The following is a 20,931-nucleotide window of genomic DNA, read 5'->3' on the forward strand; positions in this document are numbered from 1 at the left end:
GTTTAGGCTTGGCAAGTACTTTTAAATGCCAAGTCGAGGTGACAGTAAAACTGCACACACAGGCCTTGCAATGGCAGGCCTGAGACAAGGTAAAGGGGCTACTTAAGTGGGTGGCACAACCAGTGCTGCAGGGCCACTAGTAGCATTTAATCTACAGACCCTAGGCAAATATAGTGTACATTACTAGGGACTTATAACTAAATTAAATAGTCCAATCAGGTATGATCCAAGGTTACCATGTTTAAAGGGAGAGAGCATATGCACTTTAGCACTGGTTAGCAGTGATAAAGTGTGCAGAGTCTAAAAGCCAGCAAAAATAGTGTCCAAAAAGTTGAGGGAGGCAGGCAAAAAGTTAGGGGTGACAACCCTAAGGCTGTCAGGTCTAACAAAAGGCTATTACTTCCTCTCAGTCAGCCCTCTCCTAGCTCATTAATGACTCCAGTTGCTTCCACTGACAATGGCCAGTGCTGGCCATATACTTTTTTCTTTGTGTTTTATGCAGCCTATTTAGAGCGCAACATACTGCAGTTCACTAATATAAATGGGATTGATAAGAAAGAGAATAATGTCAAACAAGGTCTCAAAGCCTGCCTCTGTCTACCTATCAAGAAGATAATTTCATCCCTGAGTACATTATATACAGCAATGCTCCTGGTACAGAATTAGTGTATTTTCTCAGATTTATTTCTGACCCTGTACTCTATCGTTTCTGGTTCTGCATCTATTATGTAACGTACGGCAAAGACTAGTTTTCAGAACTCACCTTAGGTGGAAAAGAAATGCAATTCCTTAGAATAATTGAGTCCCTTTACATGGGTATAGGGTGTTTCCAGGCCCTCTGAGCTCCACCCCCTTAGCCCCTGGAGGGACAGTAGGTCATAATGAGGTGACTATTTGCAGCCCGGACATTCTGCCAAACCAGCTAATTTGTAAACAAATAATTATCAGGACCCAAAGATTTGTGCGTATTCCATTACGGTTTCTGAATGTCAGAGCTGCTGAATACCAAGGTTGCCATCTTGAGACCATAAAATGCCTCTGTTTTTCATCACACTACTCTTTCTGTACCTTTGTGGCACTGTTGTTTGTTCTTTTTCATCCCTTATTTCACCTGTTGTCATTAATTTCCTATCTTTCTCCTCTTCCCCATTTTTATACCTCTCTTACTTTTTCTCTCTTGCAGCGGATGAAATATAAGCGCTTGTCCTCAAAAACAACTACTGCTTTCCACCACCAGCAAGAGTTAGCCCAAATTAACAACTGGGAGAGGGGGTATAATGAGAACACTGTGTGCCTAGTGTTCGGTGCTGCTTGTGCCTTCTTATGCTTCTGCAACTGTTTGTTAAAAGGAACACATATGTACCCCTGTTAATGCTGAATTTTACTAATGACTATTCATGTATTCTGAGCGTTGAATTTGCACCGAAAATGAATTCACTTAGAGGAAAAATAATGCATGCATCTTTAATGGCTTATAAAATGGCTGCTTAGAGAATTAAATCATGATTTTCCACTGTGCTGACCAAACGCTCGTTGCTGAAATCCTTTCTCATGAGAACCGCTTGCTAGATGTACTAGCTAGGATACATTGTATAATATAATATGTGCAAGATTGACCTTCCTAGGAGAAAACAATGGATGCACTGACTGGATTATAAGCTGCAACAATAATGATACCTGACAAGCCCACCGATGGGAACAGGAGAAGAGAGCCAATCATCAACATGTGAACCATGTACTAGTGAAACTTGTTGATTTGGGGTTTTAAATTAATTTGACTAAATGCAAACGTGATTCTTTGACTAATAAGGACCTGTGAAGTAGTTTTAGGAAATCTAACTTAGCCAGTCTGCACTGAGAAAAGGACACCATTTTCCACTTCGCAACTAGCCCGAGTCTTTCGAACTGTCCAGGGGGGCCATGTCCCCATTCCTCTTGAGAGTTTAGCTATTCTTTTCTGAACTGCACGAAGACACTTTGCTTTTTCTGAACTTTAATGCTGAATCTTGATGCTTTGCTCACCTTACTGATGTCCTATTGAAGACTGTCACATCTTGCTGAACCATATTGAGGACAGTAATAAGACGATGTTACTGATTGTTATGTCTATTTGCTTTTGTTTCTAGGTACCAACTGCTATTTTGATAGAGCCATAGTTAGATGTTTTTCACATTGGTGTAACTAAACTGCTTTTGCATGAAGTCCAAACATGCTATTCTAATCTGATTTTAGTTGGGGTTCCCACTGATGATGTTTGCTACATGTAATAACAGTTGATGTCTTTTCTTTGCTGATTCTAAATGTATATCATTTAGTTTGTGCAGGTATTCTTGCTATTAATTTGTACTGTAACCTTAGAATGTGTAGTGGCTCAAGCTTTGATTAGATTGCGGTTCTTTAGGTGCTTTGGTCAGCCAGTATTGTTTCTGTATACTTATCATTAAATTTTGAGACTAAGTTCCGTAACATTAGCATTTTAAATATAGGGAAATAAACATTCTAACTTTTACATAAAGGTGTGGTTATTTATGGCCACAAGGTCATGGTGTGTGTAAATTACTGACTCCTATTGATTATTGATGCCATTATTTGTTGTTGGAATTGATTTGTTTTTCTACGGGGTTACATGGTGGGAACTACTCAAAGCGCAATCAAAAGGTCCATTGGCCTATACTTGTAAGTTTACTTAATAAGGTTTGATGCGCTAACACCCACTTAAGTCATACATTTTGTACACTACAGCAGTGATTCTTAACCTTTTGACTTCTGTGAACCCCCCCGCTTAATCATTACAGGAATCCGACGACCCCTACTCAATCATTATTGGAATCTGAGAACCCCCTCACTGAGTCATTACTGGAAGCTGCTGACCACGTTTAATTATTTTTGATGATTTGGACAGCAAAACAATAAACAACAAATATTGAAACAAGCACTAATCAAATAATACCTGATTGATGAAACATAAAAAATATAACACTTTTACTTATAATGGGAAGGTTGGATCTTTTCCAAATTCAACTGTGGGCATTCATCATCCATGTTATAGTCTGTTTGATGCCTTCACAAATCAATCTAAGCATACTAACTTACTGCCTAATTTAGATCTCAGAGGGAATACTCTGTCACAAGCATGACAGCTATCCTGTCCACTTTATTTTGATCTCCATTGGGATATAATGAGATCACACTACGCCAGATGGGATATCTGTCACGTTTGTGATGGAGTATTTCCCTCTGCCAAGATCTAAATCAGGCCCTTAGTTTTATTTCCCAATTTCAAATCCCTTTATATTTTCCGAACATTGTCAATTATGCATTTTTTGTCTTTATTTATATACATGTTATTAACCTGTTAATTTTATTTTCCAAGCAGTCGTGGACCCCCTGTGCAGGCTTCGTAGATCCCCAGACCACAGGATGAGAACCACTGCGGTACACTGAATGCAAGGAAAGGGCATTTTTACAGATTTCAAAGAAAGCTGTGCTAAGATGAAAGTCTGAGAATGAGACTTTTTGTGATTATGGCAGTGGGCTGCCGCAGTCAATATTCGACTAATGCACAATTTTAAACATTAAGTGGGTGCAATCAGGAGATCGTTTAATGTTCTGAACCATTTGATAGCGCATTACGAGCCACCTCCTTATAATATGTTTGAAAAAACACCGGCAAACCAAGTTTAATTGAAATAAAAGTGCAATCGGCTTTGAAGTATTGATTTTAATGCTAGGGATTCTCCATTTACCAAGTCAATTTTCGAGATAAAGGAGGGACATCTTGTCAAGACAGGAGCGAACGTTATGGCACATAAGAAATCTGTGCTTGAAGTCTGGCAATTGTAAATTATATTCTCACTCGGTACAACTCTAATTATTGCTGTGATGAACACTGAGGTGACAGCACCTACTTGCTTTCGAACAAGTGATGTGTCAGCTTGTATCGCAAGCCTTTAGTGTGAATGATCTCTTCTTTAGACATAGGTGCAATAAAACGGACTTAATACAACGCTTTGAAAATGGCAGTTGTACAAAACTACGGGTGATATTTGCACTTCATTTACATGTATGACTGCGTAAATGGGGAATACAATGTATATAAAGGGTATATCTTCGGGTTCAGTATGTTATGACAGCCTCTGCAATGCTCGATAATTGATACCAATTGGTTAATTTGTTTTAAAAGTGAGTGCCAGGGCCCAAAGTTTTTAAGAAGCTGCCACTTATTGCCACTGCTGGTGCCACTCACTTCCTCCCCCGGACCGGCCAATATTACTGTAGACCAGTGGCGGCCTGTCCTTTAGGGTGGAGGGGCCACGCCCCCCCACCTTTTGACCCCCATGAAGAGTGTCTGTCAGGCTGAACAAAGGTCAGCCTGACAGACACTCTTCATGTTCAGGTCAGGCAGCCAGGAGCAAACTTGCGCGATTTGTGCAGACTCCTGGCTGCCTGAGCGGAACTTTGCTGGGCTGAGGAGATCATAGCTCCTGTGGGCGTGACCTCCTCAGCCCAGCAAAGGTGCCTCGAGGCCCTCCCCTGGGTGACGAGGAAAGCGTCACCAAATGACACTCTCCCTGGGCGCTTCAGTTTAAGCACTGAAGTGCCCAGGCGAGTGTCAATCAGTGACACTTCGTCACAGAGTGGGGTGGGCTCAGCAGTCTCACTGACCCCATTCCACTCTGTGACGAGGCTGGGACTGCTGCTTCCCTCATTGGCTGACCTAATGTCAGCCAATGAGGGAAGGCAGCAGTCCCAACCCTCCTGGGACCTGGAGGCCGAAGGTAAGTGTGTGTGTGTGTGTGTCTGTGTGTGATGTTTCAAACTGAATGTTTGGTGCGTGCGTGCATGTTTGAATGGTATGAATGTTGTTAATGGATGTGCGTGCGTGCATGTGTGAAAGAATGAGTGTGTGTGATGTTTTAAAATGAATGTTTGGTGCGTGTGTGCATGTTTGAATGGTATGAGTGTTGTTAATGGGTGCGTGCGTGCGTGTCTGTGTGTGAAAGAATAAGTGTGTGTGTGTGTGTGCCCCGCCCGCCCCCCTCCCTCCTAAAGCTGCCGGCCGCCACTGCTGTAGACATCATGTACTGCCTTGCTCCTGCGCCACCGCTGCCTGTGAGAGGCCCAGTTAGGATACAGGAGGTTTTAAAGGTGTAATTTAACTTGGAACTTGCCCTAGAGATCACAGTAATCTGTGACTAGGAACAATTTGCAACTTGAAGAAGGGCAGTGTGCTACTCTGTGGTATACAGTTTCAACATGGCTGCTACTGCTAATAGACTGCCCTACAGAGGACACCAGAACTGGACGTGGTGTGTGATCATTTGCAAGCCGTGAGAGGCCCTAAATGAGAGAGAACATGTTGGATGTTTAATCTAGAATTGCTAAGGGCATTTTAAGTTCTTTAACTCAGTGATCTTGCATCAGAAAAATGGCGTCTGGAGAACTTTGAAAGTCATGGGTTGTAAACGCCTTCAATTTGTACACAGTTAGCAAATAAAGCTGACAAGCCTGACTTCTTGTAGGAAGTGTTAGTGAGGAGGATTTTCTCCCAGTAAAGTGAGAAGTTCTTAAGAGAGTAATGCAATATTCCAATGCTTTTATGGTGTGTGAGTCCTCCACAAATAAATATTTAATGCATTGTTGCAAAACCATTGAAAATTCAACATATTTTCCCTAAATTAGCGCCTTGAGACCCGCACGGGTGAGTAGCGCGCTTTATAAATGTTTATGATTTGATTTGATTTGCTTTGATTTAAATGTTGTCTACAAAGCTATATGCACTACAAGCAGTTAACAATATCTGGTTCTGCAAGGTAACATTGTCGATTATTTTTCACAATATTTTAAAAATCTTTCTCCATTCCATTTTTCTATCCTGCTCCTTCCAAGTAACTTCCTAGTCATAAGGTTTTAATGCGCTCCATAGGGTGAACAAAAAAATCTAACAATCACAAGAGAGCTTGATTATTCTAATAGGTTCAAATTGTAGTCCTGTTTACATGAATATCACATGTTAAGACTGCAAACTAGTTAAACCGAATTTGCATGCTGAGAAATGAACACTAAAATCATACAAGTTGTAACAAACTGAGTCAATATTTGGTGAGGGGCTACTACTACCAACTTAATAAACATAATCTGGTGTGGTCACAACACAGTTCTAAAATACTGTTGGCTTAATACCTGGTAGCTGTGGGAGGAGCAGTAAGCAAATCTCAGCAGTGTTACCCCCAGTCTGCCATGGCGGTGGACTCGAAAACACCATCAAATCAACGGTTTTTCCCCCACAGTATTTAGATGTATTGTGGCTGAGCTACAAACTGTCACAACAGAGTGCTCAACATAGCCGTCAGACTGACAGACTCCTGACAACCCTATATAGATGCTACAGTACCGCAGGTGGTGTACTGGCGACAGATTGCTGACAGAGAGAGACCATCGCAGGAGCCACTGGGCATTGTACAATGGTAGTGGCTATCGCATCGAGGTAAGTGACACACACACACTGTCCCTTAGCCATATGGGTCCACCTGCACAACACACAACATACACTCTATTATCCATTGTCATTCCCCCACAACACAACATCTACATGCAGAACACACATTTCCATACATCCATGCCAAAATATACACGCACCATTGGTACCACACACACATACACACACATGCAACACAACCACTGACACAATGACATACCCATCTACACAAATTCACATACACAAAAGCACAATTGCACACATCACAGCAAATCACACAATTGCACACATCACATACCTGAATGCTGCACACAGCAACACAACACACAACCCACCCAAAACACAGAGCAGACATGAGACATGCATGTGGCATACATACAGGCACAACAACATCAACCACTCCAGTTCCCTTCACCTCGATCAGCTAATCCAATCACACACACACACACATACATGTACTGACTCACATACACAACCAGACTCACAACATCAATGGTACAGATTCACTCACAATGTGCACACATAGCCATGGTGAAAAGTATGATGCCATCATTATTGTGATACCAGCATTAATTTTGCAATGAATACTGACGCCACAATAACAATTGTCTATGTGTGCGATATGTGTCTTGTACCAGTGTGTCCTCATCAATCACCAACAAAAATGTGTTCAAGACATAAGTATATCAGAGGTATTTAAAAAAATACCTGTGGAATGTATATTACTGAAGAGGTCCTGAGCTCATGCACAGTGCCCACATAACATACACAGTACATGCAGTGTTCCTACCTTTGAGTAGGGCAGCCGCAGGGACATGTGCCCTCCGTGGTCCAGTGGCAGCAGCAACAGCAAGTGATGTCCAGTCTGGTCCAGTCCAAAACAGAAGCAGAAACATGGAAAAAGGTAGGTTTTGTGTCCCTTCCCCCTCCAATCTGCCAAATCAGGCGTGGAGGTCGGACCACCACAGTTGGTTTGGCGGTAAGGTACATCCAAATCTGCTCAGCGGTAAAGGTGGGTGGTGTCCTGCCATAAGCCCCTATTCCCACTGCTTCCGTCAAGGCGGCTGGAGATTCTGAGCGGAGTCGACGGGACTCGGGTACTCTTTCATATATGGTCCCGTCAACATCTAAATCGGGTGGGTGGACTGCATAGTAGGGGAATGGGGTTTCCATCTAAAAATTAATGGTGGGACCCTTACTGCCAAGATCTAAATCAGGCCCTTAGTGTTACCAAAAATAAAGACCTGAAAACAGCACAATAAATTCCCACACCAATATAGAAAAGCAGAGATAAATGTAATAGTAATGGGCAAGAAGACAACAAAACAATCACAATTGCATAAGAGGACTAGAGAAATACATTTTTTTAAATGTGAAGACAGAGAACACTAGCCAGAATGGTGCAGAGATTTAGTTGGCCAAGCTCATTATACTGGTTAAAGTTTTTACATTGAGACTTTGGGCCAGATATAGAGTTTGGCAGACTGGGTACTCCATCACAAATGTGATGGAGTACACTGTCCACCAAACCCTAGGTTTGCCCAATCTATTGTCAGTTGGGTGGATGATTAGTTTTCCGACAGTGATGCTCCCACTGACTCCACCAATGAAAAACATACCCTGGCGGAGTTGGGCTGTTGCATTAAGGGCATCAGACTGCTAGCTTATTTATCTTTCAGACACAACCTCCCGCTTTAAGAGTTTGGTTCTGAAAAGCAGAAAAGTGTGGTGAACCTAAAAGATCTGGGGTGAGCATTAGACTTTCAGTGCCTTCACAGGAGCAACATGCTGTATCCTGTGAACTGACAGAGAACATGGCCAAGTTGGGAGTACGCTCAAACTATGGTAGTCTTCTGTACCAATAGGGTGGCAGATGTAATATCCTACACCACCTTGATGGACAGACTAAATACTGCCAAGAGCTAAATCAGCCCCTTAGTCTACTTTTTTGAGGTAAAGGATATTTAATGGGGCAAAGTAGGAGGATAACACAGTTGAGGGTCCTTGGAAATGATTCACTCTGTCATCAAACACATATTGAAACCATGGGTTTTGAAACTAAAAACTTAGAGCTGAACAAAGCTGTATTCTATATCTGCTGAATTTGCTTCACGGTATGGGTTGGTTTGAAGCCTTGGTCTGATCCAAGATTCAGACGTAATCATCTTTTTAGTTTTCTGAAGCTACAATCAGAGCAAGGCTTGAAGATGTATCGAGGGAGGGCTTTGGAAGCTAGATGTAATTTTGGCATGGTCCCACTAAAATAGTTTCAAATGTGGCAAAAACCTCCAAGCAGGTCAAACCAGGTTTTCTTGCCTACAGAAGGTGGGCACTACCTGGGGAAGCTTCAGAATCTTGTCCAGTCCTCTAGAAGTGGGACAAATTAGTGTCTATTTAATGGGAATGGTCTTCTTAGTCACTCCTGCAGCACTCTGGTCATTTGCGATCACAAGACTAATATCTGAGAATACACACTTGGAGAATATCACTTAGAATTACTGTGTTAACCTTGCTTGATTCACATTTAAAGCATAATAAAATATCTGTTGACAACTGCTATTGTACACCATACTTTAGAGCAATGCAGGACAGTCTTAAATGTTGCTGCTTAACAATAAAGTAAACATAGTGAAGTAATGATAGAGTTGAATAATCATACGCCCAATACATCAAATCCAGCACACAGGACATGGCAGGATGTTGATTCATACCAACATAATGGGATGTGGAACAAGTAACAAAAATGCGTGTTCTCTCTTTGATTCTCCCTTTCCTATTTCCCTGGTCAGACATGTTGCTTGTCCTGTAATGCTTGTGGTGGTAGTTGCAAGTGTGTGAGGAAGCGGTAAACCCACACTCACTCTACCAGAATAAACAAAGGGCCCTCACAGGTTAATGTGTATCATCCACTGACAGAAATAAATGAAGGGCAGGAGCTGAAGTGTAAATGATCCAGTGGGGAGATGAGAGAGATAAGAGTGTTATGGTATTGAGAGAGGTTAGCTTGGCTGTGCCATTATACGTTCCAGAAGGAGAACCAAAATGCACTCAATATATAGTGTGTGTTTGAATGTAAACCGAAGAAACTGGAGTCATGAACTGAAATGCATTTATAATTAAAATTGTATAATGATCCTATGCAAATCATATGTATATAGTACTCAATGAATGAATATTATGATTTTCTAGTTTATCAACATTTTCATAGTTATTACTCATTTATTTTACTTATGTGAAATACACAAAAAACATGTATCTGGTGACAAGGCCTGAAAATGCTCTTTTTGTCTTTAATCTCCAACGTGAAAGTTTTGCTCTTGCTCTGTATTTCTTTATTTGCAGGTACATCAACAGAAGCTTTCTTTTGATGAAAAGTTTATTGTTAGTTCTATGTAAGGCGGTATGAGAATGCAGGTTGCCAAGGATGGGAGTGGTAATGAGGAGTTGTGAAGGAGAACTCCCCTCTGAATTCCTGAAGACGAGAAAGATCCAAGGTCCTTCTGATGACTGAATCAAGAGATGAAAGCCTAGTTAAAGGATGCCATTCACAACTGTGCATGGACTCTGGAAAGTTACTGGGAGTGACATCAACTACCAGAAGTTTGAGGAGAGAAGAGTGTTTTAGCTAGTAAAAGATTCAGATCCTTTGTGCCGTTTGACAAAGGCTGATACTTTGAGAATTGGAGCGGTCCAGACCTCTGTTTCTTTTTGCTTGACTGATTGGGTTTTGTGCTACACTCATCTCTCTTGCTGAAACTTGCACTGAGGTTTCTGCAGTGCTGACACTTTACTTAATTTCTAATATTTCAAGCTAGATTCTGTTTCCTGTAGTTTACTATAGTAGTTAGATAAATATGGGTTCAGTTGTTGGGCAGGAGACTCAAAGCTTGAACTCGGAGCATCAAGTGATTCCTTATTTTCTGCATTGTTGCTACTGAATTTTGGTCTGGTCAATGCTGATGCTTTCAATTTTGTCTGACACTTTAACTCACCTTTTGTAATCTTGTACTTGTATAGCATGTTTTTTGGTACTCATTTACATAAGTTTGGCTTTGAATTTGTAATAAATCTTTTGAACTTTCATTTTGCCTCCGAGATTCCGAGATTCAATGTGTGACCATATGGCCTACACTTTAATATTAAGTAGAATGGTGTGATCTCGTCACCCCTCAGAACTTAGAAAAAGATCCGTCAGGCCCAAGAAATCAGTAATAGTGCTAGATTCTGGATCAGTATAGATGCAATTGACTAAATAGTTCTGTGCAGGAGCGGAGGTTGAGCTAAGGACAAAGGCTTAGAAATCCAACAAATAGATTGTTTTCCCACACATCAGTATGGAATGCCATGATATGTTATTTCAGTGACTTCATTCCCTGGGGCACTGTCACACACCCCTACAATTAATGACAAATGTACATAGACACACACATTTCCACAAAAACTGCACTACTGTGTCAACAAACACTCTATAAAAAATAATAATAAATTGCGTAGTTTCACAATTCTAATGATCAAGCTGCATCAAAATGCATTTTGTAGGAGTGTGTTATAAAATTTATTCAGTTTAGATATTGTGTCGAGGGTGTAAGAGGGCAAAGCCTTGGATGCAGGGGCATATTCTTCTAGTAGTAGCCATGGTGGTAAATGTGACAGCCACTACCTTTCACAAGTGGACTTTTTCCTCGTTAGTACACATTGGGCATTACCCTCATGTCATCATGGGATTACTTGTCAACTGCTCAAAAGAACCACAGAGAACAATATGTCGTAGTTTGACTCTTACCCTAGCCAAGACTGCTGGTTTAAGGAGGACAGTACTTATGTTTGTAGGAGGCTAGGCCAATCCTACAACAAGTCACAACCGTCGTCCCAACCCTCCCAGCTCACAAGCATCACCTCACCAAAAACCCAAACAGTAAAATGTGATTTGTGGCAGCCTTTACCCATGGACTCAAGGGTGCAACATCTCAGAAAATGTCACGGTTAAATGGAAATTACCCCTTTCTCACATGAACAACATGTCTCAGTCAAACACACAGGCAATGAAAGAGATGCAGTAAAGTCTTAATAAGTTTTTTATTAAAAATACTGAAATCTGCAATAAATTGCATGGGCTGCAATGATTAGGATAATGAACAGTGCAAGAAACAGAATTGTGAACATGAGAGTCATTAATACAAAGACCACCACCATCTTGCAATAACATAGAATAACATGAGATATGAAATATGTCCTAATACCCTTACATGATGAACCTAACCCCTAACCTAAAGAGAGCTAGGTATGATAAACCTAATCTGCTAATGCCATGTTTATGAGAAGAGCCTCCCAAAACTCGTTACCGTGGAATGAGGTCTCTATATCAGACTCCGTGGGGACACGGAGACTGGGTCAGCATCAAAGCAACGTGTAGCACGGATAGCATCTGGTAGGAATCCCTCTAACTATCTGTATGTTTAAGGTGTATCTGATCAGAATCCTGACATGGGTCTGTTCCCACACAGTAGATAACAAGACATGCTTTGGGCAGCAATTACATAAACAATTCCCTTGAAAGCGCAAAGAAGGAAAGTACCTAATATGAATACCTTTAGTTTGTTTATCTTTAGTGCTGATAGTGACGCCTGAGCACAGTGGCATTGATAACATGAAACTAAAACATTGGCCTAAATATAAACAATGCAGCCATCTTGGAAAGATATAATTAAATAATTGTGCCAAAACACCAAACTAAGTAGGGTAAAAGTCACTGGGTGATGGGGGCACAAGTCTGCAAGCCAGAAGGCTAAGCTAACTCCTGCTTCCCATTAAAACAAGATAGGATTCACTGCAAATACAAGACCATCAGGAGAAAGAGAGAGAGAGAGAGAAAGAGAGGGTCTGCCAGAGTTTATGGTCTATGTATGTAGTGCCTAGAAGGGGCCTAGCAAAGACGTTGGGTTTGTTGATCAGGCTTGATTTGAAGAACAACAAGTCCTGCCCACACAAGTAGCCTGTTTAAGGAGTAGAGCTGGAAAGAAGTGATTCTTCACTAATGAAAATGAAGTCAATGACAAGGCATGAGGTGGTAAGAGTTGGGGGCAAGGGTTGGCAGCACCACAACCACTGGGAGGGCATTAGACTAAGGGGCTCTCAGTCCTGGTGGCACTGGAGACATGGACTCAGGAAACATGACAGCCATACCTCTGGCAGATATGCATAGAAAACTTTGTTCATGTGCATGCAGTAGACACAGACAGCAAGAACTACAGCCTGTGCATTAGGTACTGTTACGCGCTGGCCCATGCATACTCTTATTAACAAATGGGAGGCAGATCAGATGACCTCTTACTTGTGGACGTAACATCATGTTTAAGGAAGGGCAGATCTAGAGGCACAAACAACAAAAGGTGTTACATTGTTTTAAGATTTCCAAAGTACCCTTCAAAACTTTAAAGAATTTTCAGTGCATGTTTCCCCATTCTGAGCTTCACATGCAATACTGCAGTATGTCCCTGCACCTATTCTGCCTAGCCTAACCTGTCAGAATTTGAGGGGGGAACATGCAAACTTTGGGGTATATTTAAAAGGAACTGGTGCAAGGTGTTGCGGCTCCAAAATTGGCAGCGCCGCACTGCGTCAGTTCTGAAATCCAGGGATGCGCCGTATTTACAAAAATACAGCGCTCCCCTGTGTTTCTCCTAGCGCCTGTGCTAATTTTAGCTGCCAACACAGGCATCCTTGCACCATAGTGCATGAGGGTCTGCATTTAATGGAATGATTGTTTATGTGCAGGCAGGTGTCCCTCCCTGCACATAAATAATCTACAATGGTAATTTGGCACTTCTGTGTGTACTGCAGAACACAGAAGTAACAAATTGTCATTATTTAATTATTGTTTATGTGCAGGAGTGGACAACTTTCTGCACATAAACAATCATTCATGGAGTATTGGGCTTTCTATGTGTGCTGCAGAATGCAGCTCCCATAGAAAAAGCAAAAGTGAGGAGAAATAAAAGTATTTCTCATTGTTGCACCATGCTAATGCCACCCCTAGGGTGGCATTAGTTTTTGGCTTTGCCTCAGATTTAAATTTCTTTGTGTGTTGAGGTGGAATGCTCAGAGCAACACCCATTGCATGTCCCTCTGCCGCAATGAACTGCATTGGAGGGGCCAATATTTACAAGGTGCCATTAAGCCACAGAAAGTGGCTTAATGACATCTTGTAATTATGGCGCAGTGCACAGTGTCACCTGGAGTGTCACAAAAAGTGACACTCCAGTGATGCCAGGGACTTGTAAATATGCCCCTTTGGCCCATATTTAGGGAAACTTAGCGCCACCTTTGCACCATTTATTTTGATGCAAAAGCAGTGCTAACCTAGCACCATATTTATATTTTGCCACTAGACCATCTAGCGACAAAATAGTAAAGTTTGTGTCATGTTTTGGGATCAGCACCCCACCTTCCATTGTTTAGCAACAATGATATTGAAGATAGGCGTTTCCTTCTGAAAAATTACACTAGCGCTCCAGCACCATATTTACTGCCTGACATAAAAACATTAAGGAACTGGTGCCAAAAAATGACACAAAGTCAGATTAATGTCACATTTTAATGCCTGGTCAGACCAGGTGTTAAAATGAGACGCACACACTACTACATAAGGAGAACACACAGAAGGAGCATTGGCAACCTACTGGACAACATGAAACTGTTATCTCTCCATCTTGGCACATGCCGCAGATGATAGCAATGACAACAGGTCCTACAAGCACCACCGCGGCAACCCCGAACACCACCACAGCAGCCGCAAAGGCAGCGCAGAAGGCAGGAGAGAATATTTAAACAGCACACAACCCTCCTTGACCTCAGGGAACAAGACATCATCAGAAATTACTGTCTGAAGTGGGAGACCATTGTACGCCTTCTGCCCCACATTGTGCCAGACATCACTTCAAAGGTGGAAACTCCAACAACTATTCCACCCATGACCAAACTACTAGCTGTCCTCCATATGCTGGCGTCGGGATAGTTCCAATAATCTGGTGCACAAGTGGGTGGTGTCTCCCAGCCATCCTTCTGAGTCTTCCTTCCAAAGGTTCTGGATGCAATTATCCACCTCACACCCCACCATATCTGCTTCTCCAGCACCCAGCAACTGCAGCAGGAGATCAAGCTAAATTTGTACCAAATTACTGGATTTCCGCATGTGCTGGGTGCAATGGACTACACCCATGTTCAACTTCTGCCACCTGCTGCAACGGAAGACCTCTAGAGGAACCACAAATGCGCCCATTCTATAAATGTGCAGGCCATTGTGGACCACCATGGGACCTTCACAAACATTCTAGCTAAATATCCTAACAGCGTTCATGATGCCTACATATTCCGGAACTCCACCATCAACGAGCGGTTCCAGGATGGACAATATGGCAAAGGCCTACTTGTAGGTAAGCCACCATACCAATCATTACACAGACAACACACCAATGTTGTAGGACAAACAATGCACACACCACACTGAAAACACATGGATAGGGGAACACAGATGTACAGACAACAACACATATGCCCTATGCCACACTACACAGCATTCAATGCACATCACACACACATACACCCATATGTATATAATACAGCCACAACCTGACTGGCACACCACGTGAAGGATAGGTGGAGCAATGTCTCCCTTGCATACAGAAGCTGGGCCCAAACCACTACAAATATCCACTGGTTGACAACTAAATACAGATCCCACACACATAACACCTAACAGGGAATAGCTCAGCGATGTGAATGGCATTGGCCATGTCAACGTAAGGAAAGTCACATATAGGCACAGCCCCACATTTGTCATGGTGTACAAGCCTCTGGCGGCACCAAAATCAAATGCCATCCAAGTGTTGCCATCACCAACTACATATCACCTAAACATACCAGACATACCCATTGTGTCTACCTTCACCTTTCTGGTGCATTGTGTGCACACATAGGAATACAACATCACCAGCCCTGAAAGACCATGGATAGGGACAGACACTTCACAGCACTCCTACAATCATACCTGGTAAATCCACAACTCCCTATCATGATACCAGGATATCAACAGGGCACTGTGGGAGCTGGACTACTGGCAATGTACTGGGAGAGGCCAGAGATGCATGCAAATGAGAAGACATGGGACCTAGTAGGACTGGTCATGCAATGCAGGGCATTGCAGAAAAACACATCATTACCTCTCCTGACACACATGTCTGAAAACGCATGCATATATCACTAAACAAACCATACAACGGTACCACACTATGCCCATGATTCACATGCAGATAGGTATGGCAGCCAGCAGTTGCCAATAATAAAGCTTTGTGCAAGGGAGCTTTTCCAAGGGAAAAGGGGTGGATATCACATACTACATACAGGGCACAGCATCTGTGTCATGGCACACAACACACAAAATAGGTTCAAAGTCCCAGAAAATCACTCATCTGCAGGTCTTAAGTGAAGGGACTGAGGGCCACATGTCAGGAAAGTGGTGCATCATCAACAGCAGCCCCACTGTACTTGTGCCCCTTTGCCCCACCATACTGCCACCATGCTGGCCCTGTATACAATAAACGGTGCACCATAGTGCAGAGCAGGTGCAATAATGTTAAGATAATGCATGCAATAGTTGGACTATGTAGGAGTATTGAGAACATAACTGACCTTTTTATGCACTGTACATAGGGGCCCATTCAAAACTATGGTGTGCTCCCTCCTAGCGCCTGCTCTGTGCAGGTGTTGAAAGTGTCTGTGATAAATCATGTTTATGAACATTGTAGAATCCTCTGCACCAAATTTGCTAGTCCTCCTATTGTGTGAATCTCACCCTTGTACACATGATGGCTGGCACAGGCATAATCTGCCATAAAGGGTCACTAAGGCTCTCATTATGAACACGACGGTCTGGGCCGCCATGCTGGTGGTGGCGGTAATTACCACTACCGGCATGGCGGCCCAGACCGCCATATAATATACATGGCAGAACTGCCACTGGAGTTTCTCCGCCACCACCAGGCTTCCGCCGCCAGGCAGCCTGGCAATGGCGGAGTTACATACCCAACAGGGCAGGGCAGCAAGCAGCACTGTCTGCCGGATAGTGTGCCTGATCCCACCAGCCTTTCTCTGGCTGTTTACCCTGCCAGGGAAAGGCTGGCGGAATGGGTGCCTCGGGCCCCTTTGGGGGCCCCTGCACTGCCCATGCAGTTGGCATGGGCAGTGCAGGGGTCCCCGTACACAGCCCCATCGCGCATGCCACTGCCTGATTTACAGGCAGTGACATGCGTGATGGGTGCTGCTGCACCCGCCGCACTGCTACATTGCCACCGGCTCCATGTGGAGCCGGCGTCAATGTACAGGCCCTGCATTCAGCTGGGCCGGCTGGCGAAAGCACTGTTTCCACCCGCTGGCCCAGCTGAATAATCATAATGTGGCCAGCGGGGTCTTCAATGCGCTGGCGGTCTTTTGTTGACCGCCAGCGGCGAACTTGGACAGTTTTCCTGCTGAGTTCACAATGAGGGCCTTTATGTCCCACAGCATGCATAGTGCCACATGGTAACATGCTGTCCTGAGTTAGGCCTTGTAGGGCTACCTTAGTGTCAATACAAATTATGCTATTGTGGTGCAAGGTGGTAGGTTCCACTAACATTAGGACACAGCCTCAAATATGGACAACACAACACATAATTTGCATGGTCGAACTGAGTGCAGATTAAATTTGACAATCACCAGGTCCCTGAGCCAAAACCCATGGTAGTAATGTCCACTACCACACACCAATGCAACCATTCAACAAAACAGGAACACACACATTACCAGATGCAAGTCTGTGTCACCACTCCACCTAAAACTAACATCTAGCATGGCACAAATGACACCACAAATATGCATGACAGTCACATGTTCTCACATTCCTTTGCAGCTGACCAAGGTTACAGCATCCAGCCACGGATGATGACTCATTTTGGCAACCCGACAATGGAGGAAGAGCGGACATGCAATGAAGGGCACAGAAGGACAGAAAATGTGGTGGAGAGGGCAATTGGGCTTCTGAAGTCAAGGTTCAGGTGCTTAGCCCTGACAGGAGGAAGCAAGATGAAACTTATATGTGCAATCTTGCATAATATATGCATTCGGACTAATGTCCCCTGGGATGAACTGGTATATGTCCCCAATGAGGAGGAGGATGACAATGGTGCAGTACAGGTGGAGGGGGAACAACAAAACAGTGCTGCAGGAGTTCTCAGGAGACAACAAATTGTTCTGAACTTCTACATCTAGACACTGTAGCACAAAAATCACCTTGTAAGTATCAGCATTAAATCACTTTGCACCAGATTGTCCAGGGGTACTCATTCTCTGCTGCATATACCATTGGAATGTTGTTCATGACTCAGACAGCAGGAAAAAAAACACTACAATTACAAAGAATGTTGGAACGAAGGTTGTGATGTAAGAGGGTCTAGCACCTCCATTCCGCACATCAGCGTCACATAATTCATGATCATGTGGCTCTCAAAGGCCTAGATCCACACACCAGAAATACTAAGTGGCGTAATACAGGCATTGCGCCAATTCCGAACCCTTGCACCACATCATGGATACACCAAGCAAGATGTATGCAAGGGATGCATACATACAGAAAGGGATGTTTCAAAATGGTGTATTGAAAATAAGCAACTTAACTATGGCACGTCTCAGGGTGATAGCTGTAACGCATGCACTGAGCAGGTGTGAGAAGGGGGAACACCACTGGTATCAATAGACCATCATGGACTGGTCAGGGTAAGGGACAAACGTTTGACCCTAACCCTGCAGCGTATATCAATGGCATTACGTACTGTGAGCGATATTGGCCCCAACCCTGCCACATGGTATGCTGTAAATGTAGCACACACATGTTGGCTGTGAAGTGTGCTAAGGGTCAAAAGATAAGTTTAGCAGCAATGGGTGCTGATCCACTCTCCACACTTATGCCCCATAGCCAGGAATGATCACTAAAATGGTCTCCTGCAAATTAGCATGGAATGTAGGACACACCATCTCCATTACATCTGACTGAATGTTGTGAAGGAGGTGCACCTCAAGAGATGCATGTTGGTCCACTGCTTACGGGCAACTCTCTTAGTCAGTCCAATATCAGATATTACGATTATCCCAGGGATGTATGGTATTGTGAGTTTTGAAGTCATTCACTCCTAGCCTGGTACTTTCTACTCCTATTGCTTCCTAAATGTTCTTCTATGCTTGGTTATTATGCATCTCACCAGCCTCACTGAAAAAAATTACAGCAGCTGGCCACCACTTTCCCTCTGCAGCATAAACAATAGGTACATGAATTCTCCATGTTACAGCTCATGTACAGCCTACTCAGTCAATTGTACTAAATTTTCTTTCTTCAACATAATCAAGGAAATGTTCTTAAAATACAAATTGAATACAATTATTATCACCGTGGAAGGAGTAGATATTACGCTTTTTTCCTCTTAGGTTTTTATGTAGAATTCCATTGTCCATCCTAATTAAATACATCCATACAAAATACTGAACTTCGATTCAGTGAAGCGTAGTAAGTACCCTTTTACTGAGACCCACACCATTCACAAAGAATTGAAGTTAGTTGCTACAGCAAAAAACAACAAAGCCGAAACAGCTTCTAAAATACAAAGCCTAACAACTATTCCATATTTTCAGTCATGAAGAGCATTTAAAAATATATATACGTTTACAAAGAGCATCTAAATCCAACACTGTTAAGAAGCAAAGAATATAACACAAGGTAGCATTGTTGTGGGGAATCCTGTGTTTTGTTTTACAATGATCAAAGGTGCAGTGGCCACAGGATGGATTCAGGATGCTTGCCTAGAAATGGGTCCGCTGTTCGACAATGGTAAACTTCTGGACTTTACTGAGAAATGGATGTAGTTCCACCTGCTCGAGAGTCAGTTCTTAGGCCCATATTTATACTCTGTTTGCACCAGATTTGTGTCATTTTTTTTACGCAAATTCAGCACAAAGATAACACCATATTTATACTTTGACGCTAGACCCAGTGTGCGTCATTTTCTATATGTGTGAAACCGCCTTGCGTCAATGAGATGCAAGGTAGGTGTTCCCGTCTAAAAAATGACTTACACACCCGTGCGCTGTATTTATCCACCCACGCAAAAATGGCGCACGGCTGGAAGGCAGAGCCGGAAAATTATGCAAATCCCGATTTGCACCAAAATTTGATGCCAGAGTCAGGGCAGGCGTTAAAAAGGGGCAAACACACCAGTTCTTAAGGAAAACTCACAGAAGCAACATCAGAGCACAAGCAACATCAGGCAGACATGGAGGTCCTATTCATCCAGCATGCAAGAAGACGCAGAGCACAGGAGCAACAGCAGCAGCTTCCACCACACCAACTGGGACCCTAAAGGCAACGCAGAAGGCAGGAGAGGATATTCAGGACCAGGACAACCCTTCAGGGCCTCAGGGAACATGACATCATCCAGAGGTACAAACTAAACTGGCAAGCCATACAGCAGCTGCTGCGCCACATTGAGTCACAGCTGGCATTCAGATGCAGACACCCCACATCATTCCACCAGAGACCAAGCTGTTAGCTATCCTGCACATGTTGGCAAGTGGCTCTTTTCAAACCACTGGTGCCCTGGTTGCCGGGATCTCACAGCCCTCATTCTCTGCCTTTCTTCCCAAGGCACTTGATGCCATCATCTCCCTCACTCCCCACCACATCAGCTTCCCCAACACACAGCGGAAGCAACAGGAGACCAAACAGGGGTTCTATCAAATCAATGGCTTCCCACACATGCTTGGTGCCATTGACTGCACACATGTATGGATTGTGCCACGTGCTGCAACCGATCATCTATAACGCAAAAGGAAGCACACACACTCCATCAATGTGCAGGCCATTGTGGATCACCGTGGATTGATCACCAAAATCGTGCAAAGTATCCTGGGAGTGTACATGATTCATTCATCTTCCGCCACTGCACCATCAGTCAGCACTTCCAGGATGGACGATATGGCAATGGCCTACTTGTCGGTAAGTATGGAAACCTAGGAATTTACACACAGCACAGCAACCCTGTTGGGACACACAACACATACACCACTACATTGACACATGGCCAGGAAGACAGGATGACACTGAGGTTGTGATACTAGTAGTCATGTTTGATATCCTGACCCGATGGGATACACACCTATGGACAAATGACAGATGCAAATAACAAGAGATGCCAGTCCAGAGCCACACAGGACCAATTTAAAACCACACAGTGACAATGACATGGCCTTACCTGGCAGTACAACTTGGAAGATGAATCTTCCAATATCACATGAATAACACTCAATCACACACCCTTCCAAGCAATACGTACTGTGTAAGGGGTGTGTAATGTGTTTTGCTGCAGCTCAAACAT

Source organism: Pleurodeles waltl, chromosome 12 (assembly GCF_031143425.1).
Source record: "Pleurodeles waltl isolate 20211129_DDA chromosome 12, aPleWal1.hap1.20221129, whole genome shotgun sequence".
Taxonomy (NCBI): Eukaryota; Metazoa; Chordata; class Amphibia; order Caudata; family Salamandridae; genus Pleurodeles; species Pleurodeles waltl.